This window comes from Musca autumnalis, unplaced genomic scaffold (assembly GCF_047663935.1).
Source record: "Musca autumnalis isolate F117 unplaced genomic scaffold, ASM4766393v1 scaffold_1, whole genome shotgun sequence".
Lineage (NCBI taxonomy): Eukaryota > Metazoa > Arthropoda > Insecta > Diptera > Muscidae > Musca > Musca autumnalis.
This window is the reverse complement of record NW_027411644.1, coordinates 263,165,426-263,186,889: the sequence shown is the minus strand read 5'-3', so window position 1 is coordinate 263,186,889 and position 21,464 is coordinate 263,165,426. Positions and strand designations below refer to the sequence as shown.

General features: G+C 38.0%; 2 non-coding genes across 2 annotated transcripts; one reads left to right on the top strand and one right to left on the bottom strand.

Moving 5' to 3' along the window:
- The first annotated feature begins 250 nt into the window (after positions 1-250).
- TRNAL-UAG (transfer RNA leucine (anticodon UAG)) lies at positions 251-330 on the top strand. Its single transcript has one exon. It is a non-coding gene; the product is annotated as a tRNA-Leu (tRNA).
- Positions 331-584: 254 nt separating this feature from the next.
- Positions 585-664, bottom strand: TRNAL-UAG (transfer RNA leucine (anticodon UAG)). Its single transcript has one exon. It is a non-coding gene; the product is annotated as a tRNA-Leu (tRNA).
- Positions 665-21,464: the final 20,800 nt, after the last annotated feature.

Sequence of the window (21,464 nt, the reverse complement as noted above, 5' to 3'; positions counted from 1 at the left end):
TCAAAAATGTCACATTTATCTAAAGGTTAAAGTCTAAAGCCTGAGGGTATTAAAATTAAGCTGGACACTCATCCTACTAATAATAAGTGAATAGGGCACGTTAAGAATCTTGGGTTAGGCGTTATGAAGTAACTCACCATAATGACAAAACCCACCACTATTCAAAAACGATGGGAAAGAAGTATGAAGTCTCCTTATATTTAACTGTTAACTACACATGTAGGGATCATTAGCAGAACACCGCTCAACGGGCAGCGTGGCCGAGTGGTCTAAGGCGCTGGTTTTAGGCACCAGTCCGAAAGGGCGTGGGTTCGAATCCCACCGCTGTCATACGGTTGTTGTTTATTAATATTGCTGTTTTATTTTTATTATTATAATTAGCTCTGTTCCAGAACTAAAAAGTTTTTACAATTTTTACCACTTTTACACATTTTGCGTTCCCGTACGCAAAATTTATATGAAAATCGTTTACGACTTTTACAACTTTTACGACTTTTACCACTTTATAAAGTACGGGAACAGGCCAATTATCACTGATAATTATAACAAAAATAATAACAACAACCCCAACAACTACAACCGTATGACAGCGGTGGGATTTGAACCCACGCCCTTTCGGACTGGTGCCTAAAACCAGCGCCTTAGACCGCTCGGCCACGCTGCCTGTGTGACTTAAAGGACAATATAGAATCAAATATCGGCTTCGCAACCAAAATCCTTTTCCCCAATAATTATGTCTTAGCGGCCCTGTTTGGGCGTATGAACTTGCCGACAGAAATACATGTTTGGTAGAGTTGTATAGTTCCAAAGAACTATTTGAACTATATCCGGCTCTTGCATTTATATAGTTCCTTCAGTTCATATAGTTCCATTCTTGTACAAAATTCCATTCATTTGTATAGTTCATTTTCTTCCTTTAATTACACACTCACTTCGATCTTTCTCGTTCCCACTATTTATCTCATATATTGGGAACATTTTCAAAATCGAGTTTTCCATTAAAAAAAATCAAAAACTGTTTGGATGCTACATCAATGATTTTTGGTGCATAGATAAAAAAAATCGTCATTCCAAATATGTTTTTATAACTAACTTTGACCGTTGCTCGCAAAAGACGTGGCCGTTTTAATTTCAATATTGAGAAAAAATTCTAAAAAATCGCTTGATATAATAAGCTGTTATAGTCATTGCCGTTAACTGAATTTGAATTAAATTTAATAAAATATTGTACGTACTTGCAAATATATTTTTGAAACAATAGCGCTTATGCTTACTAAAAATATGTAAAACAAATTACAATAGCATACAGACATTGTGAGAAATAATATGGCGTGAAGGTCGGAGCTATAATATTCAAAATTTGAAGATAAAAATGTTAGTTTTTTTTTCTTCGAAATTTCGTGTAATAATGAAGATATTCCATTCCAAACAATTTTCGCTTTACAGTTCTCCTATTCGCGAGCCGATCTTCCTAAAATTTTCAGGGAATGTACAGGGATAGCCCCCGAACACAGGCTTCATATTTTATTGAATTTGCAAAAATTACGCATGTATCGGTTTAAAAATTTACGGAGTAATCTACAATATAGTACTTCTTTGGGGCCGCCCGAACACGACTGTTTTTTTTAAATGTTATAACTCCAATACTACTGAACCGATTTCCATCAAAAGCTCAATGTTTGCCGTTGCTATGTACATTTTATGAATTTCGGAGGGGGTGGGGTAGCTTCCCCACGCCTTTCTTTTAAACGCTATATGTATAACCAAACTTATGATTATATCGATTTCAGCATAAATTTTGGGAGGCAATGGGTTTGTGTGTACCCTAGGTACATATTTGGAGCCAAAATACCGGACCACGCCCACATTTTAAAAATGTTATATCTTGAAAACTATGCGTTGTCCCACTCTTTTTATTTTTCCAAAATTTTCAGAAAATGTATATTTGTAGACGAATTTCGGTAGCCTATTGTTTTATAATCGCTATATTTGCTAAAATTATGAGAGCATCGGCTTGCAAATTAATTTTCAAGACAACGGTGGCTGCGCCTCCAATCAAGAACAACGAAACCAGTATTTTTTGCATCAGGAACAGCATTCGTAATATGGATGAATCTGAACATTGGCAACACTTTTTGAACACTATTCGTAATCTGTATGAATTATTTTTTCTGTGTACATGTCCTTCATCTGTTCAAAGTCTTGATAGTATTTGCATTTGCAACCTATTCGTGTTATCACCAGTTCCCCCCGACCATACCATGACAACTCTATTAAATAAATTGGCATTTTAAATGTCACATTCTAAAATGCATTTTCATTGTTACACATTGCCATTTATTTTCTATATTGGATCGCATTCCATAAAGGCCATCATTTAGTTTACCAAAATGCAGGGGAAATTAACATGACATCCGCTATAAAATAGAAAATAACAACCAATCCATAACACAAGCATCTTTCCATGTCCATTGCATCAAACAGACATGTCCTTCCCTCTCTATATTGAATATGTCAAGCATTAGGTTTGGTGCTTTCATGAAAACATCGTTGCCTGATGTGATGCGACACATTACTCTGTTTACGAGAATATGTGCAGCATCACATTGCGCTATCGTTGTGCTCTGCTGTCGGAGTCCTTTTGATAAACAACATCAAACCAAAATACGAGACAGTGTACAGGCCGCCTCCTAGCAATGTCAATGTCCAAATAACAAAAAAAAATCTAAATTGAACGGAAAGGGACAGTCTATTGTAAGACTCCCTTGGTAGTGCAACAGACATCCTATCAAATTTAAAAGTCATAATACAATTTCAAGAATGATTTAAATAAAGGCCATAAAGGAAAGCACTTGAAATATGTCTTCCTTAAATTTTTTTTCTATTTTACTACTTTAAAACAAATGCTTTAATAGGGGATTTTGATATAAACAATAAACAGTATTTCTGGTACTATTTTTCCTTCGCTGGGATATTTTTACCCGATTCCACTTCAAATATTTGAAGAATTCTATGAAATAGGTAAATAGTATTCAGAATTCACGAACTGTCAACATATTCCATATAGTATGAATTAAATTCTTTAAACTTAAGTGTTTAAGGAGGGATCACATAATGTCGACCATTAAAAATAATTTACGGGGAAGCTGTGTTGACATCAAGGTAGAAAAATGGATAATGGAAAATGGGTTGAAGCCAACAAGTTTTTTATGTTCCTTCCGATTAAGTCGGAATTTCAGGGTTTCTTGCATTTTTTAACCCAGATATGCCCATTGCTTGATCGTGATCATTTTAAAAGTATTTTTATATTATTTTAGAAGCAAGTGTGAAATAATAACAGTATGTTTATATGTTTTTTAAAAATTTTTTGAAAAAAGTGGTTTTTGAGGCCACTTTTGGACACAGGGTTTTATCATATAACTGGGAGTTATGGGACACAAAACATTTGACATATATTCCAAAGACACCTTTTCGGCATCTAGTTAACGTTTTTTCGTGGTAGGCTCCACATCGTGTATGTTTTCGTTACAAAATTACCCAATAATTAATCGGTCATAACGCAAATCATTGTAAAAACTAAGCGATCGGTGGCAACTTCGATGAACTAGACCTCAAAACTCAAAAATAGTAGCTCAAAATAATGGAATCACATAATATCCCAAGAGCTACAGATGTGTACTGAGTATATCACCAAAATAATCGGTACTTTGATAAACATAACATATCAAATTAGCAAGAATTTTGTGTGTCCTATATATAGGACGCTGGGCATATCTGGGTTAATAAGATAATATTCAAAATTCATAATAGGATTATATAACTCATGATTATACCCTCAGCCCTTAGGCTAAAGAGGGTATTTACACTTTGATACGACCAAAAATGTGCCTCATCGAAATAATGGTTTTAGACCCCAAGTATGTTTGAACGATATCCGTTTCAGACAATTTTGAGTCGATCTAGCAATGTCCGTCCGTCTGTCTGTCTGTCTGGCTGGCTGGTGCGCACGATAACTCTCGAACGGATCAATCGATTCGGTTCAAATTTTGGGTATCGAAATATTTTGTTCAGATTCGATTTAAGTTCGAAGATGGGCCATATAGGTCCACTCCTTCAGGTACCTCCCCCACAAATGTTCAAAAATTGTCGCAAAACTTGTGCGCACGATAACTCTTGAAGGGAATAACCGATTTGGTCCATACTTTACACATCGTGTAATTTCTACCAAACTTAGATGAAGTTCAAATATGGACTCAATCGGTCCACTCCTTCGGGTACCTCCCAAACAAAATTTCCTAAAAGTTCAGTTTAGGACCTGGTCCAGAGGTGGAAGCGAGCCGATTTTCGGTCGGCGGCGCGCCGCCGCTTCTCTTTTTTTAAGGTATGAACTGAGCGAGCGAGTCGAAAAACAGGGTGGGCTTCGTTGTCTGACCTGGTCTCGAATCGCTTTGATTTTTGTTTACGCAAGTTGTATTCGCTGTCCTCTATACGACGCTGTAAGTTTCGTTAGGGGCAAGTCCATACTTCCTGAGAAAATAGCCTGAAAGTTACAAAAAACCCTATGACACCGTGTGTAGTGGTTGGAGCGCAAGATAACTCTCGAACGGATCTGCCGATTCGGTCCAAAATTTGGCTTTCGTAATATTTTGTCCAAACTTAGTTCAAGTTCAAAGATGGATTATATCGGTCCACTCCTTCCGGTACCTCCCCCACAAAAGTTCGAAAATGTTCGGAAAATTTGTGCATACGATTACTCTTGAAGGGAGTAACCGATTTGGTCGATACTTTGCACAGTATGAAATTTCTACCAGACTCAGATGAGGTTCCAATATGGACTCAATCGGTAAACTCCTTCGAGTACCTCCCACACAAAATTTCGCAAAAGTTCAGTTTAGGACCTGCTCTCGAATCGCCTTGGTTTTTGTTGCAGCATCGTGTATTCACTGAATTCACGAAGGTACAAGTTTCCTAAGTCCGTACTTCCTGAGAAAATAGCCTGAAAGTTGAAAAACAAACCCTATGACACCATGTTTATGGGTGGAAGCGCAAGATAATTCTCGAACGGATATGCCGATTCCGGCCAAAATTTGGCCTTCTTAATATTGTTTCCAAACTTAGTTTAAGTTCGTAGATAAACCATATCGGTCCACTCCTTCAGGTACCTACCCCACAAAAGTTCAAAGTTGTTCGGAAAAATTGTGCGCACGTTAACTCTTAATGGGAGTGAAATCGGTCACTTCCATACTTTGCGCATTCTCATAATATCTACCAGATATAGATCAGGTTCGAATATGGACTATATTTATCCACTCCATCCGGTACCTCCCACACAAAATTTTGGATAAGTTTACTTTAAGACCTGCTATTGAATCCCTTTGATTTTTGTTGAAGCAACTTACATTCGCTGCCTCAATTACGATGGTAAAACTTGTTTTAGGGGCAAGTCCATACTTCTTGAGAAAACAGCCCGAAGGGTGTAAAAACCCCCTATGACACTCCCATTGTCTATGTCGATCCATTCCTTTAAGTACCTTTTCTGCAAAATTTTTGAACTTTAATCCTAATCAACATTTTTGTCGGTTCATACGATCAAAATTTTGAAACCCCCTAAATACATAAGTTTTTTATGAAAAAAAGTGTTTCAATTTGCACAGGCTGAGGGTATATCTCTGTCGGCAAAGCCGACTGATACTTTTTTACTTGTTTTTCCTTACCCTCCATACCAAAAATCGTAGATGCGCTCGCAAAAATTTTTTTATTTTTATACCCTACACCACCTTGTAGTAAGGGGTATTATGTCTTTGTGCATTTGTATGTAACGTGAACAAGGAAGCGAGATAGACATATAGGAGATAGACATATAGTTCCTTTGAGGGATATACATAGAATCACTTTCTGAGTCGATTTATGCATGTCCGTCCGTCTGTCCGTCCGTCTGTCCATGTATTTTTGTTCGCACCCTACAGGTCGCATTTTTTGTCCGATTCAGCTGAAAATTGGGAACTACAATTTTTTTAGCAATAGGAAGAACGCTATTGCTTTTGGTAAAAATCAGTTCAGATTTGGATATAGCTCTCATATATATTTTCGCCCGATTTGGCGTATTTGATGCACCAAACACGCTATATACGTCCAATTTTGAATCAAATTAAAATTTTGCATGGGTGACTGAATTCGGTCTACAAATAAGTGTGCCAAATTATATCGAAATCGGTTCAGATTTGGATATAGCTCCGATATATTTTTTCGGCCGATTTCACGTATATTTTGTACCACATACGCTATATATGTCCGATTTCGATGAAATTTGGAATGGGTGACTGAATTCGGTCTAAAAATAAATGTGCCAACTTATATTGAAATCGGTTCTGATTTGGATATAGCTCCCATATATATTTTCGCCCGATTTCACGTATTTGCTGCACCAAACACGCTATATACGTCAGATTTTGATGAAATTTGGAATGTTTGACTGAATTCGGTCTAGAAATAAGTGTCCCAAATAATATCGAAATCGTTTCAGATTTGGATATAGCTTCCATATATATTTTCGGCCGATTTCACGTATTTTCTGTACCAAACACGCTATATAGTTGCGATTTCGATGAAATTTGGAATGTATGACTGAATTCGGTCTGGAAATAAATGTGCCAAATTATATCGAAATCTTTTAAGATCTGGATATAGCTCCGATTTATATTTTACATATTCACAGTGGTGTAGGGTATCATATCATTGATCCTTTCCTTACTGGTTTTAAATAGAATAGTAAAGGAAATTTGGTTTTTACCATATATATGTATTGATATACGAACTACGAACTATTTTCAAATCGATCGGAACAGACATTATCATTTTGTATTTGTTGCTTTTCGTGTCATTCCGCTTATAACACATCAAAATATTCATCGGAGACCCTATAAAGCATAAAATTCTATGTCGATTTAAGGATGTCCGTCTGTCCGTCCATCTGTTGAAATCAGGATACAGTTCGTAATTTTTAAGATAGAGCTTTATAATTTGGTATATAAATTTATATTACTCCTAGGATGCTTGGTGTTGAAAATGGGCTATGAAGGTCCACGTCTTCATATAATCCCCATAGAACGGTACCTCCCGATTTTCGAATTTTGAAGATTGTGGCCTCAATATTCCGCCGAAATGCCTGAAATTTGGTTTTTAGCATTCGTTATTGGTATACAATTTTCCACCTGAAATTTGTTGGTATAGGTCCACGTCATTATATAGCCCCCACAGAACGATATCCCCCGATGTTCGGTATTAAATTGCTGAATGTTACTATTTAGTCTACAACTATCCACCTGAAATTTGTTGGTATAGGTCGACGGCATCATAAAGCCCCCATAGAACGGTATTTCCCGATTTTCGGTATTTTGAAGGTTGTGGCCTCAATATCCCACCGAAAAAGCTGGAATTTGGTATTTAGTCTTCGTTGGGGGTATTAAACTTTCTACCTGAAATTTGTCGGACGGTATTTCCCGATTTTCGGTATTTTGAAGGTTTTGGCCTCAGTATCCCAACTAGAGTTGTATAGTTCATGAACGAACTAGTTCAATTGAACGATTCATTGAAAAGAGCGTATGAACTAGATCAGTAGATATAGTTCATTATAGTTCAATAGCTCACTGAGCGCAGACCGAAAGATCCACAAAGAGCGATCAACGAACGAACGATTCACAATCTAGTTCAACATGTCATTCACATATGAATAAAGTGACGCCGTTTTCTGTGCTAAGTGATGCCTTCGTAATGTTATGAGTTTTGTTTATGTTTTGGATCAATGTCAACCCCCATTGTAATAAAAGTAATTTCTACATAAAGAACATTGTTGACATAACACATCCCAATATATCGAATCCATTATCATTCAATTTGCCTTCTTTTGGTTAGAAAAAAGGAAAAAAAAAGAAACATACATAAAGCTTTTTCGCAGTTATAATTTCTATAAACACACAGCATAAGATTTTTTGCCAGCCACTTAAATTCTAATTACAATTTTTTCCGAAAGACTTTTTTTCTAAACTTAATACAAGCTTAATCTTTCTTTATGAATGGAATAAAATTATCTAAATGTAATATTTTTGTAGTTTAATTATACTATTCTAATGTTTGTTCCTATTTGGTGTATGTGTGTGTGTTTTCATCAAGCGAATGATAAGAGATTGAACTAGATAGTGAACTATGAACTATATTACTGAACTAGTTCAGTTAAAAGAACTGAGCTATTGAACTAGATCTCTCAAATGAACTATATTGTACAACTCTAATCCCAACGAAATGGCTGGAATTTGGTATTTAGTCTTCGTTGGGGGTATACAACTTTCTACCTGAAATTGGGGATACGTTTTGAGGTAACCCCCTAGAAGGTACCTTCCGGTTTTCGGAATTTTGAAGGTCTTAGCCACATTATTTAGCCGAAATGGCTCAAGTGGTATTTAGTTATCGTTGGGGGGTACATATTTTTCCCGCTGAGAATGGTCGGTCGATTCTGAAAGGGTATAAACATTGATGTCTCATTGGTATTAAACCATGTTTAAAAGATATATGATATACTACAGTACCTAAAATTTAGTACTTGCAGAAACGAAAGGAATGTAATTGTTTCATTTTACTTCAATACAACTCATGATGGAGGGTATAAAAAGATCGGCCCAGCCAAACTTAACGCTGTTCTTACTTTTTTAGTCAAAATAGTTAAATTTCGCTCTTTTAAGACAAGATTATTAGGTACTTCGTAAGCTCACCAACATTGAATTTACCACGGGAAATGAAAGTTTCAGGTGAAACTGTTATGTTGTGGAGAGCTACGGTGGAACATGAGGAACGACAAATGTGGTTGTCCACCTCATAATATTTTGTCAGTCCTCTATTTCGGATCGCTCCGCCATATAAGTTCAAGAATATTCGCTAAAGTGGTGCGCACGATAACTCTAGAAGGGCGTAACTGATTTGGTTAAACTTTTCACATATGTATTCAATTCTATTGCGGTGTACAATTATTTTGAGGGCCAAGTCCATACACCTAGAGATAATAATAAAATGAGTCATGACCACGATAAATTACGAATTGATTATCCGATCTGCGAATAAGGTATATACGGACAACACCGTCGGCCTACCAACGATCCCCCCGCAATCCCACGGCAGCGGGTTCTTACGTACCGGATTGACCCGAAACCAAAAGTGTTTCGGCCAGCGGCTGCCAACCCAGCATTATATGCTGCTACAACAACAACAACCAACAATCCCCCCGAAATTGTAATTTTTTAGACGTTTTTTTGTATATTTTACTCACAAAACACCAAATTTTGTCCGTTGGGCCCCCCGGACAAGATGCATTTCTGACTACGCCCGGACGTCGGACACCTCTCTCCCAACGTTCAACATTTTCGCTTAAGAGCAAATTTAGGGCTGTTAGAGAATAGTTTTACCTTGGTCCAATGGTTAAAAAAATCTAAAAACTCTACGGTGACCAACTAAAATGGTCGATTGGAATGAATCCCTAAATTAGATTCAGATTCAAGAACATGATTACAAAGTTATAACTTTTTTTCATGGGGAAGCTTATACTTTGAAAATATGGGAACCTATATGTCCCAATAATTCGTTGTGAACGATGTCACGTCAATATCCTATCGAAATGACTGAAATTTGTTATTTAGTCATTCATGGGGTTATAACATTTTCCAGAAAAGAATTATCAGTAAAGGTCTACGTCATTCTATATCCGCCATAGAAGCGTACCTCTTGATTTACGGTATTTTTTGGGATTTAACCATATTATCTTACTGAATTATCGGTACCTCCCGAATTCCGGTATTTTGAGGTTAGCGACATTGTTTTACCGAAATTGCTTAAATTTGGTATTTAGACTTCTTCATAAACGAATGGAAAATAATTGATTCATTTTACTTTAATAACACTCGTGGTGGATGCTATAACAAATTCGGCCCGGCCTAACTTAAAGCCTTTCTTACTTGTTTCATAGTAATATATGAAGCGTTCAGAGCACACTTCGACTAACTCCATAAAACAAAAAGTTGAGAAAAGCAATGATGAAATGTATATTGTTTTTTAAAATTCCCCTGATAATATGGATTCAAATATATAATGTAGAATGTATAATAGCAGGTATAGTTTTCATCTAACGGTATATAAAATAAAATAAAAACAATAGTCAACAAACAATCGTTAGTAATGTTGTGGTAATGGTGGAGTTAATCGAAGTGTGCACTGAAAAAAGTAAAAAAGTTAGGCTTTGAATTTTTTTATTAACGAAAAACTTAGTTTTATACACATATATTACAGGTTTCACATAAAAATTAATGTTGGCAGTTCGGTTATAAAACAATATTTGTAATTAATTCATGTTAGCTTTATGTTAGCGTCATTCTTCATGGCTAGGTTTACGACGTTTTCGACGTATGTAATATACGTCAAAAATGTATGTTATATACGTCATAATTTTCTAAAGTCCATCTATGGTTTCAACAAAAGCCGAAAGAGTATTGCATGTACACGTTGCGAGCAGAGCTACATTTGAATGTGGAGTTAATCGAAGTGTGCACTGAAAAAAATTGCATATTATTCAGTGGTCAATAAAAACTTGTTATTTAAAGGTGCTCATCTTTATTATTCAGGAAAGATATTATAATCATAAATAGATATGGCGATATCAAAGGCTTTGACACTAAAATCTCAAATTTTTCAAAAAGTGGAGTTAGTCGAAGTGTGCACTGAGCGGCTCATATCAAGCTTTTTGTAGAAAATTAACTTATGTTGAAACTGAGGTATGGGGTATTGTAACTCGCGATCAGTTTTACTATACCATAACTTTTGACCGCATTTCGGTAAAATAAACTGTTTTAGCCCGATTCACCGAGGGGTTTCTAAAAATAATATTTTGAGCGGAAGCTGTGGTCGTACTAATGTAAAAAAATCGGAAAAAATCGTTGAAAAAAACGAGTTTCATTATGTTATTTTCCAATTAGTGGTTTTACAACACAATGTAGAGCTTAAAGCTCAAAGGAGAAGTTAAAGAGTACACTTCAGAGTTGAAGTTTCTAGAGTATGATTTTTTAATATATCCACTGTATCTACCTCAAACGGATGCTGACATTTTGAAACAAGAAAAATGGGGTTTTTTGAATTTTTGTTCTAATCGGGACGCGCAGCTGGATTTCACTAAAAGCTTATTATTTGATTATAGTACTCATGATTTCGCATTTTTTAATGTATAACATGAGGGTGTAGCCCTCACAGGATCACAGTAATCTGCGCCCAAACACGAAATTTTTGTGCGTAAATTTTTCTCAAAAACCTATTTTTTTTGGTTTAAAATTTACAAACGTCAATCGATTTCCGTGGAAACCCGCGTAAATTTAGTTTTTTTGCGTTCTGAATCTAACAAGCCACGACGCGTAAAAATCCAACCACTAGATCGGCGGATATGATACCCCTCAAATTTTGAAAATTTGCAAAAAATTATTTAGAAAATATCGCATATTAAAACGCGTTTTGGATGTGTCAGTTCTACTCAAATAAATAGATCGATACGCGTGTTTAAACTGCGCGAAAACAGATATTTAAAAACTCTCGTAAATCCAGAGATATAATAGATTTTTTCTAAAAATTGAGTGCGATGCTACATCCACGGTTCTTGATGGATCGCATTGAAACGGCATAGAATGATGTATTTTTTAATGGTGATTATTGAAATCGGATGCGCATAAAATGTAAATGAACTTCGCGGAAATTATGACCATTTTACTGTGTTTTGCACCCTAATATGCAGCAGATGCTACATCGTGGTCGCTAAATAGAATTTGACAAACTGTACATCAAATAAAAGGGATTGAATCGCTGTGTTGGAAAATCGGATGCGCATCATGTCATTTTCATAATTGCGCGGTTTATATGCATCTCAAATGTTGTAATATTTAATATAACATTATTTTAACGTTATGCCACAATTGGAACTCCTTGTGATTTAATATAAGGTTCTAATAATATTATCCAATAGGAAAACTATAAGCGAAAAATTTTTTACAGCGGAATATCATCATTTTTGCGTGAAATTTTGACGAAAATGCCGAAGAACTCAAACATTTGTTCTCCAACTTTTCCTATAAAACCATAAAAAAATAAAATTAGAATAATATCATTTTATTTTTTTCGTAATATTTTCTTCGTATTTTTGCAAATAACATGAATACTAAAGCTTCAACCTTTACAACTTAGGTTTCATTTTATTCCTCAAAATGTCTGGATGCTGTTATAATTTTTTTATATATTTTTCGTAACTATGAACGCTATTGTTTCAAAAATATGTTTGTAAATACGTGAAATTATTTAACAAATTTGATTTTTCGCGAATCCATTGAGACTTCGCGACTATTTTTTGCATCATCGCAAAGGTTATGAATTCAGTTAACGATAATAGGATATAACAGCTAACTATATTAAGCCGCGATTTTTTTAGGATTTTTTCTAATAATCATAATTAAAACGGTCATATCTTTTGCGCGCAACGATCAAAGTTATTAACGAAAACAGATTTGGAATGCTGATTTTTTTCTTAATCTATGTACCAAAAATCATTGATGTAGTATCAACAATTTTTTTTTATTTTTTTTGAAATGGAAAAGACAATTTTAGACATTTTTCCTGATATGTATGATGGCCTTTTATCGACATACAAAAATTAAATTTGATCGATGCACTCTTGCCGTCATTATCCATGTCGAAAATTGTGAAAATTATAAAACAAAAATTTTCAAAAGTAAATTCCATTTTTTTTTGCAAAGTGATTTTTTCAAGTCGCTGTAAACAACACAAAACATGGTCGTATTTCAAACTGTCCTGAGTACTTACTTATTTAGCTGGCCCATTACAGAACATTTGTTCCATAGACCGAACTAAGAACTGATCTCCAATTCTCTCTGTTTCGTGCTTCGCTTTTTGGAATACCGCGCCTTGTCATTTCTTCATCCACTTGTTTGCGCCATGTATTCTTTGGCCTGCCAATTCTGCGTGCACCGCCATGTGGCTCGAATTTATACGCCGTTCATCATCGCTCATTCTTATTATATGGCCTAGCCAACGCAATCACTGCATCTCGATACGTTTAACCATATTGATGTCGTTGTATAGCAGATACAGCTCGTGGTTCATACGACGTCGATATTCACCGTCAACGCAGATTGGTCCGTAGATCTTTCGAAGAATTTTTCTTTCAAACACGCCAAGCACTGACGTATCTGCATGCGCAAGTACCCAGGCTTCGGAACCATACATCAGCACGGGTAGTATCAGTGTTTTGTTTGACGAGTTGTGGCTTTGTTTTTAAAGTGCTTACTTAAGCCAAAGTAGCATCTGTTGGCCAATAAAATTCTTTTTATTTCACAAATGATGGCGGTGCCGAGGTATACGACGATGTCTTTTACTACCTCAAAATTATAGGAACCAACTTCAACAGTTGGTCCGATCTCAATGGACGCATTGCGCGTCGACACCATCCGCTTGGTCTTCTCGCCGTTTACCACCAGACCCACTTTATCAGATTCTCCTTCCACCTTCATAAAGTTATCGGTTACTTCTTTTACTGATCGCCCCATGATCATCAGCATAAGCAAGTAACATGTGGTTATTGGTGTAGATTGTGCCACTTCTTTTGACGTTTGCCTCTCGTATAACCTTTTCTAGCAGGATGTTGAAAAGATCATACGAAAGGCTGACTCCTTGCCTGAGAGGTTCTTTCCTATTTTAACTGAAAATCTTGTGTCAGTAAGAGTCATTTTACAAAGCCGAATGAGCTACCAAATTCAGACATTGCCTGGAATACCTTTGAACGTAGCGGGCTGCTGAAGGCTGCTTTATAATCGACAAAAAGGTGGTAGGTGTCGATCTGCACATCTTGGGTCTTCTCCAGGACTTGCCGCATAGTAAATATCTGGTCAATGGTGGTCTTGCCAGGTCTAAGGCCGCATTGGTATGGTCCAATTATTTCGTTGACCATCGGCTTTAGTCGTTCGCACAATATCCCTGACACTATCTTGTAGGCGATAGGGAGAAGACGTATGCCCCTATAGTTGGAGCATAAAGTCTTATCTCCTTTCTTATGGACGGGACACAGGATGCTCAGGTTCCAATTGTCGGGTACGCGTTTTTCCTGCCATATGGAGCTAACTAGCTGATGCATACACCTTATCAGCGTGTCGCCTCCGGTTTTAAACAGCTCGGCTGGTATGCCATCAGCTCCTGCTGCCTTATTATTCTTCAGTCGGTTTATTGCTGTCTTTAACTCATCTTGGCCGGGTGGTATACATTCAATACCATCTTCTGGGATTGGATCTGTGGTATCTTCGTCGACTTCGCTACTATTGGATACCAACAGTTTGGAAAAATGCTCTTTCCATATCTTTAGCACACTATCTGTATCAGTTACCAGATTACATTGCTGGTCTCTACAGGAGGATGTGCCAGTTCCAAAGCCATCAGTTTGATGTTTCACTCTTTGGTAGAATTTTCGGACTTCATTCTGTCTCCTGTACATTTCGATTTGTTCACACTCCCGCTTTTCCATCTCTCTCTTTTTCCCGCGGAAAAGACGTTTGTCCTCTCTCCTTTTCTCCCGATACCTCTTTCGTGAGCTACGCGTTGCTACTGATTGTAAAATAGCCCTATATGCCGCATATTTCTCTTCGGTAGCAGCACGACACTCCTGGTCATACCATGGATTCCTTGGTGGAGGTCTCTGGTATCCAAGTACTGATTTTGCGGTTGCTTGCATGGAGTGGGCAATGTTTTGCCATTGTCCTGATATGTCATCGGGGCGAGGAGTGCTTTGATTAAGCAGTTGGGCCAGTTGAGTGGAATATGCTGTGTTGTGATTGCACCTTACCGATGTCCAACTTCCGTGTTGTGTCTGTTCGCACTTTGTTTGCTACGTTTAATCTGGTACGTACCTTTGCTGCAACGAGTTAGTGGTCCACGTCTATGTTTGCACCTCGAAACGATCTTACATCCAACAGGCTTGATGCATGTCTTCCATCTATCACAACGTGATCAATTTGATATCTTGTTCTTTGATCTGGCGACAGTCCCTTATGAATATCGAGATGCTTAAATCTGGTACCGCTAACTACCATGTTTCTTGCAGCTGCAAAGTCTATCAGCCTCATACCATTGTCAGATTTTTCACTGTGGAGACTGAATTTCCCGACTGTTGGGCCAAAGATATTCTCCTTTCCAATTTTGGCATTAAAATCGCCTAGAACAATTTTAATGTCATGGACAGGGCAACGGTCATACGTTTCTTCTAAGTGCTCGTAAAACATATCTTTGGTCTGTTCGTCCTTGTCTTCATTGCGATCATGAGCGCAAATAAAGCTGATGTTGAAGAATTTTGCTTTTAATCGAATTGCAGCGAGTCTTTCATTCACTGGGGTGAAGCTGGAGACCAGATGTTTTAACCTCCGACCAACTACAAATCCGCAACCAAAATCATGCTTTGTGTCATGGCAGCTATAATACAGTGCGTCACCTTTAGGTGTTGTTGTGACGCCTTTCCCGTTCAATCGTATTTCTGTATAGCAGTAATGTCGGCCTTGTACTTTTCAAGTACATCTGCCAATGCGTAAACTGCACCTTCTCTATAAAGAGTGTGAACATTCCAGGTGCAGATTCGCAGATCATGGTCCTTAAAACGTTTGCGGGGGTCATCAACTTTCGACGGATTTGTTTTTCTTTTCTTTCGTTTTTTCATAGTAGGCTGTTTTTTCTAGGGGAGGGTTACTAACCCGACGCCCAAACCCAAGTTTTTAACGTTCTTATGGGAGAACGCGCGGCACATGTTAGCTCACTACCTTTAACGGGTGTTAAAGGCAGTTCCCCAGGTAACACCACGGGGAGATCAGTGTCCACTTGAGATGAAAGAGGGACCAAGATAAATCCTGGGCTTTACCATGCTAAAGCCGGTCAGGACCGTTGCTTGGTATCTTCCATCCCCTACTCACTGTCCTGAGTACGCTTAGGCTAAAAACCGTCAAACTTTCCAAAAATGTCAAATTACGCCTGGCGACACTGCGTGTTGGTTTCCTAGGCCAGAAGGTTTCCTAGTGCCCCTCGTATCATGCTAGTCGTTATAAACTCGATTACATCGAGTTAATTTCAATGTGTGGGAATCTTCATATGGGAGTTATATATAAATCTCAACGCAATCCTTTACAACCTATTTGGAATCTAAAGTTTTCAACATATCGCCATAGGGATGCACAAAAGAAGAAATAATAACATTTTGATATTGACATCAATCCACCAGCCCATCCCCCTAAACAATATTCGAATATTCGTTCTAATCTCTAGAGTTTATCTAAAAATATAAAGTACATCCTTATTTTAATAACATTGCAAAATACAATACCCACTCTTAATATTTCGACGAAGCATGACGGAAATGTAAATGTTTATATTTACAACGTCATAAGAATAAAAACAACAAAGAACGACAAGGCGAACATTAACCATTATCTGAAACAAAGCAGAACAACAGGGTAACTGGAAGGTAAGCCATTGATATAATAGACCATTTTCACAACATGCAAACAAAAGAAATGAAGCAAAATAAAAGAACAGACACAAATCCGCAAATGATATCAAAGTGTAAGTAAGTAACTCTTCAGGATGTATGTATGTACATCCGGTATAAGGAACATTTTTGGCATTATAAAAACAAAACCAAAAACAATAAACAATCTTTTATAATGCGAACGATGGAACATCAAAAAACCATTCAAAATTGGAAATTCTATACGGTGAAAACTGTCACAAAAATTGACAAATGGTACGGTGGTAATAAAACATCTTAAAGAGACATTTGATGTTCGTTTTATATTTGTAACATACGCTTTTCAATATAAAAATTGTGTAATTGTGGAAGGAAGTTGCTTTAGCGTCATTTCGCAAATCCTCTGAAAAAGCATGTCACACAGACAAACGCTGGAATAACAAACAAACCACAAGTAAGTCACCTTTGTTGGCATATTTCACTTTCATTTTTGCTGTCTGTCGGTTTATTGTATTTGTTTTTCTTCATTGTTTATAGGCCACCAACAACTGCCCCCGAAGGAAGGCGTATCAAAATCTCATAAAAACACAAAGACACACGACCCGCAATAATGTTTGATTGCAACGTTGAAGAAGACAGATGGAGGTGGGACGAAGTATCTCGGAATGAAGAAAATGAAATTTATGCAATTAGAAATTAATATAATGTTTATATTTATGCTTTATGTTTAGTGGTATTCTTATGCGAATTGCACATAAAGATGGTTCGTTGTTAAAGTTGTCTTTCATCTTTAGGAATAACACTCAAAAAATAATATCAAGTCAAAAAGGGTCACAGAAGTTTGTCAGAAAATGTACATAAAGAATGTGCCCAGCAAAAATTCGGATCCGTTAGTCATTATGTAAATCAATACAAAGTAATGTAAACAAAAATAACAATTTATAGTCCAGTCAAAACTGACATGGTTAAAAGGGGGAAATAGCAAAAATTCCCACAAAGCTTAACTGCCGAGATAGAGTTGCTGAACGCCTAGAAATAGCTGTATCTCAGATTATGTGCCTGACATTAGCCCACTTTTGGAAAGTCATTATCTTCTGGTCCTGGGGGACTTTAATGTGCATCATGAGATGTGGCATTCGGCCCTCGGAAAAGACCTAAGGGTACAGCGAGGGCGGAGTAGATTGATAGCTCTACGTTTTGCACGGTCAATGAGGACGCCCCTACAGAATTAGAGGAGAGTGTCAAAGTTCGCCAGACATAACCATCGTGTCACCTGGTCTGACAAATGATGTTACCGGGCAACCCATCATTTCCCTTGGATCAGACCATCTCCCCATAATTGTCTCAATTATCAGACCACCCGATTTCGTCACCTCTGAACGCCGCACGTTTGTCAATCATAGGAAAGCTGATTGACCGAGTTTCAGAGAATTCACCAATCACCGCTTCAGAGAACTGTCCAATCCTTCAGGTGTTCGTGTAGCGGAAAGGACGTTCCGGGACATCATCACTGCTGCAGGCGTTCGCCATATCCCTGCTAGTCGAATACCTTAAGTAAGACCAAACTTCCCATCAAATGAGCGTGATGAGCTTCGTCGAGCCAACCCCAATGACTCCAGAGTCAGGGAGCTGACACTGTAAGTTGACAGGCTGGTCGGACAGCAGAAGTGGAACAAGTGGTTAAATAATTTGAACAGTTGCAACATTGGTATAAGTGAATTGTGGGCAACGGCTAAGTCACTCTCGAACCTTGGAAGAAGGGAAGTTAGGACCTCAGTCACGTTTGGCGACGTTACGTTGACTGACCCGAAGAGGTGGGCAAGTTATTTCAATCGACAGTTTGTCGAGCACCCTGGGAGTGACAGGGCGAAGAGAAGAGTATTACGTCGCATCAGATCTCTTTCTACCGGGGATGAACCACCACAGTTTACAATGGATGATGTTGCGAATGTCATAAGGAATGCTAAATCATCCAAAGCGTTGGGCCCTGATGGAAACTCCATGGTAATGCTGAAGCTGCTGGATGAGCCGGAAGTGGAGTATCTCACTAAAGTTCTCAACTTGTCGCTAGCCACAATCATTCTTACGAAGTATGGAAAATGGGCAGGGTGATTCCGCTACGGAAGCCAGACAATGATGCCAGCAAAAGTGAGTCGTACAGGCCGATTTCGCTTTTGTCGCCCGTAGCAAAGACCCTCGAGGCCTTAGTCCTTCCCAGTATCAGGAATAGCTATCAAGTTGCCGATCATCAGCATGGATTCCGTAAGCAGCACAGCACTGCACGCCATCTCCACTTATATTTGTCAAGGACTCAACCAGAGACCGCCGTGTGATAAAACAGTGATGGTGGCGCAGACATCTCTCCGGCCAATCTTGAAACGTTGGATAGTCAACTATATGTGTGGACTAGGCCGGGGCGATTTGTATGGAAGGAAAAAATTGATAGTAAGCGCCTGGAGTTTCTGATTCTTGGGATTGTACTGAGCAAAAAAGTCCACCAGACCATATGTCTACGGTGAAAATCGAGCCCCCGGATTTTGACTTAAAATTTTGTTCAAGGATATTTTGACCAAACCATATCTCAGAAACTTGACCGATCCTGAAAGTTTCTTTTTGCGTTCTTATTACACTCACCAAGGGCTTTCATCTCCGAAAGGAAATTTCCACCCACTGACTTTGAGTCAAATTTTGTAGCACAGTGTAATTTATCGATATTTTCCGAAAAATGTGCACATTCTCGGGGCCATAACTGCCTGAAGGAGCGTTCCAATGCTTTTACTAGAGAGTACTAGAGAGTTCTTAATTATTGTCTTGGCTACAATTTTTGTCTTGGTGTTGGATCGAAAATCTCAGTGGTTTGGCTGTTACATATATGCCAAAATATCCAAAAAACCTTGAAAAAAACTTCAAGTCAAAATCCGGGGTCTCGATTTTCACAGTAGACATATGGTCTAGTGGATTTTTTTGCTCAGTACAATCCCAATAATCAGAAAATCCAGGCGCCCGTGGTGGTGTTCAAATCGCCCCACCCCAGTGTGGACCCCAGTCGTATTTGGAATTCAGAAACAAGAAGTCCAAACACCGTAGAAACAGAGAGTTCCCCAAGGTAGGGTAATATCTCCGGAACTATTTAACCTCTACCTCTCCCAAAGAGGGGTGATATCTCCGGAACTGTTTAACCTCTACCTCTCCTGTATTCCGCCGCCTCCAGACGGCATCGAGATCGTAACGTAAGCGGATGATTGCGCGATCCTGGCGTCAGGTCCCTTCCCTGATGACATCTGTGAGAGACTGAACTCCTATTTAACCGATCTTACCACCTTTTTCCAGGCGAGGAATATGCAAATCTCCGCCAGAAAATCTACAGCCACTCTGTTCATCTATCCATGTGATGAACAAGACAGTTTGGAAGACAATTTAATGTCGTGGTCGACGGTAGCAGAATTCCGACCACAAACTTCCCCACAATTTTACGGGTCACATTCAACACTACTTTCAAGTCGTATTATTATTTTGTGAGTCATATCTTTTCGATACATATCGCACCCACTAATCATTTCATTGGGTTATCGTACAACTTTTGGACCAGTGTGCCAGGAAGAATGGACTTGTCCACGGAAAACATAATATGGCTGTAATCGAGCATAATCGGTATATATTTCGAAAGGATCTTAGAACAGAACTTTTGTAAGGGAGGTATCCTAAGGATAGGACCGATATGGGCCTTTTTAGAAGTTAAACTAAGTTTGGACAAAATATGACGAAGGCCAAATTTTGGAGCAAATCGGTTGATCAGTTTGAGAGTTCTCATGCTCTCCAGCTACTACATATGCTGCCATAGGGGTTTTTACAACTTTGGGGCTGTTTTCCCAAGAAATCAAAGTTAGTCAATAGCAGGCCTTAAAGTTAACTTAAACGAAATTCTGTTTGGAAGGTACCCGAAGGAATGGACAAATATAGTCCATATTCGAGTCTGATCTATATCTGGTAGATATATTAGGATGTGTAAAGTATGGACCAAATCGGTTCCTCCCTTCAAGAGTTATCGTGAGCACAATTTTTCCGAACATTTTTGAACTTTTGTGGGGGAGGTACCTGAAGGAGTGGACCGATATAGCTTATCTTTGAACATAAACTAAGTTCGGACAAAATATTATGAAGGCCAAATTTTGGACCGAATCCGCAAATCCGTTCGAGAGTTATCTTGCGCTCCAACCACTACACGCGGTGTCATAGAGTATTTTCTCAGGAAGTATGGTTTTGCCCCTAATAAAACTTGTACCGTCGTATGGTGGCAGTAAATACAAGTTGTTACAACAAAAATCAAAGTGATTCGAGAGTAGGTCCTAAATCGAACTTTTCCGAAATTTTGTGTGGGAGGTACACGAAGGAGTAGACCGATTGAGTAAATATTGGAACCTCGTCTAAGCCTGGTAAAAATATCACGATGTGCAAAGTATGGACCAAATCGGTTACTCCTTCAAGTGTTATCGAACGCACAAATTTTCCGAACATTTTCGAACATTTGTGGGGAAGGTACCGGAAGGAATTTGCCGATATAACCCATCTTCGAATTTAAACTAAGTTTGGACAAAACATTACAAAAGCCAAATTTTGGACTGAATTGGTTGTTCCGTGCGCTCCAGCCAGATAGCGGACAGACAGACGGACATGTCTAAATAAACTCCTAATTGTCAGAAACGGATTTCGTCCAAACATACTTAAGGGTCTAAAACCATTATTTCGATTTTGCCCGTATGAAAGTGTATATACCCCCGTTAGCATAAATGCTGAGGGCATAAAAACAAATTCCACCTCAACTGTTCCAAAAAAATAAACATTTTTAGCTTATTTTTCAACTTCTTGTGGCCACAGA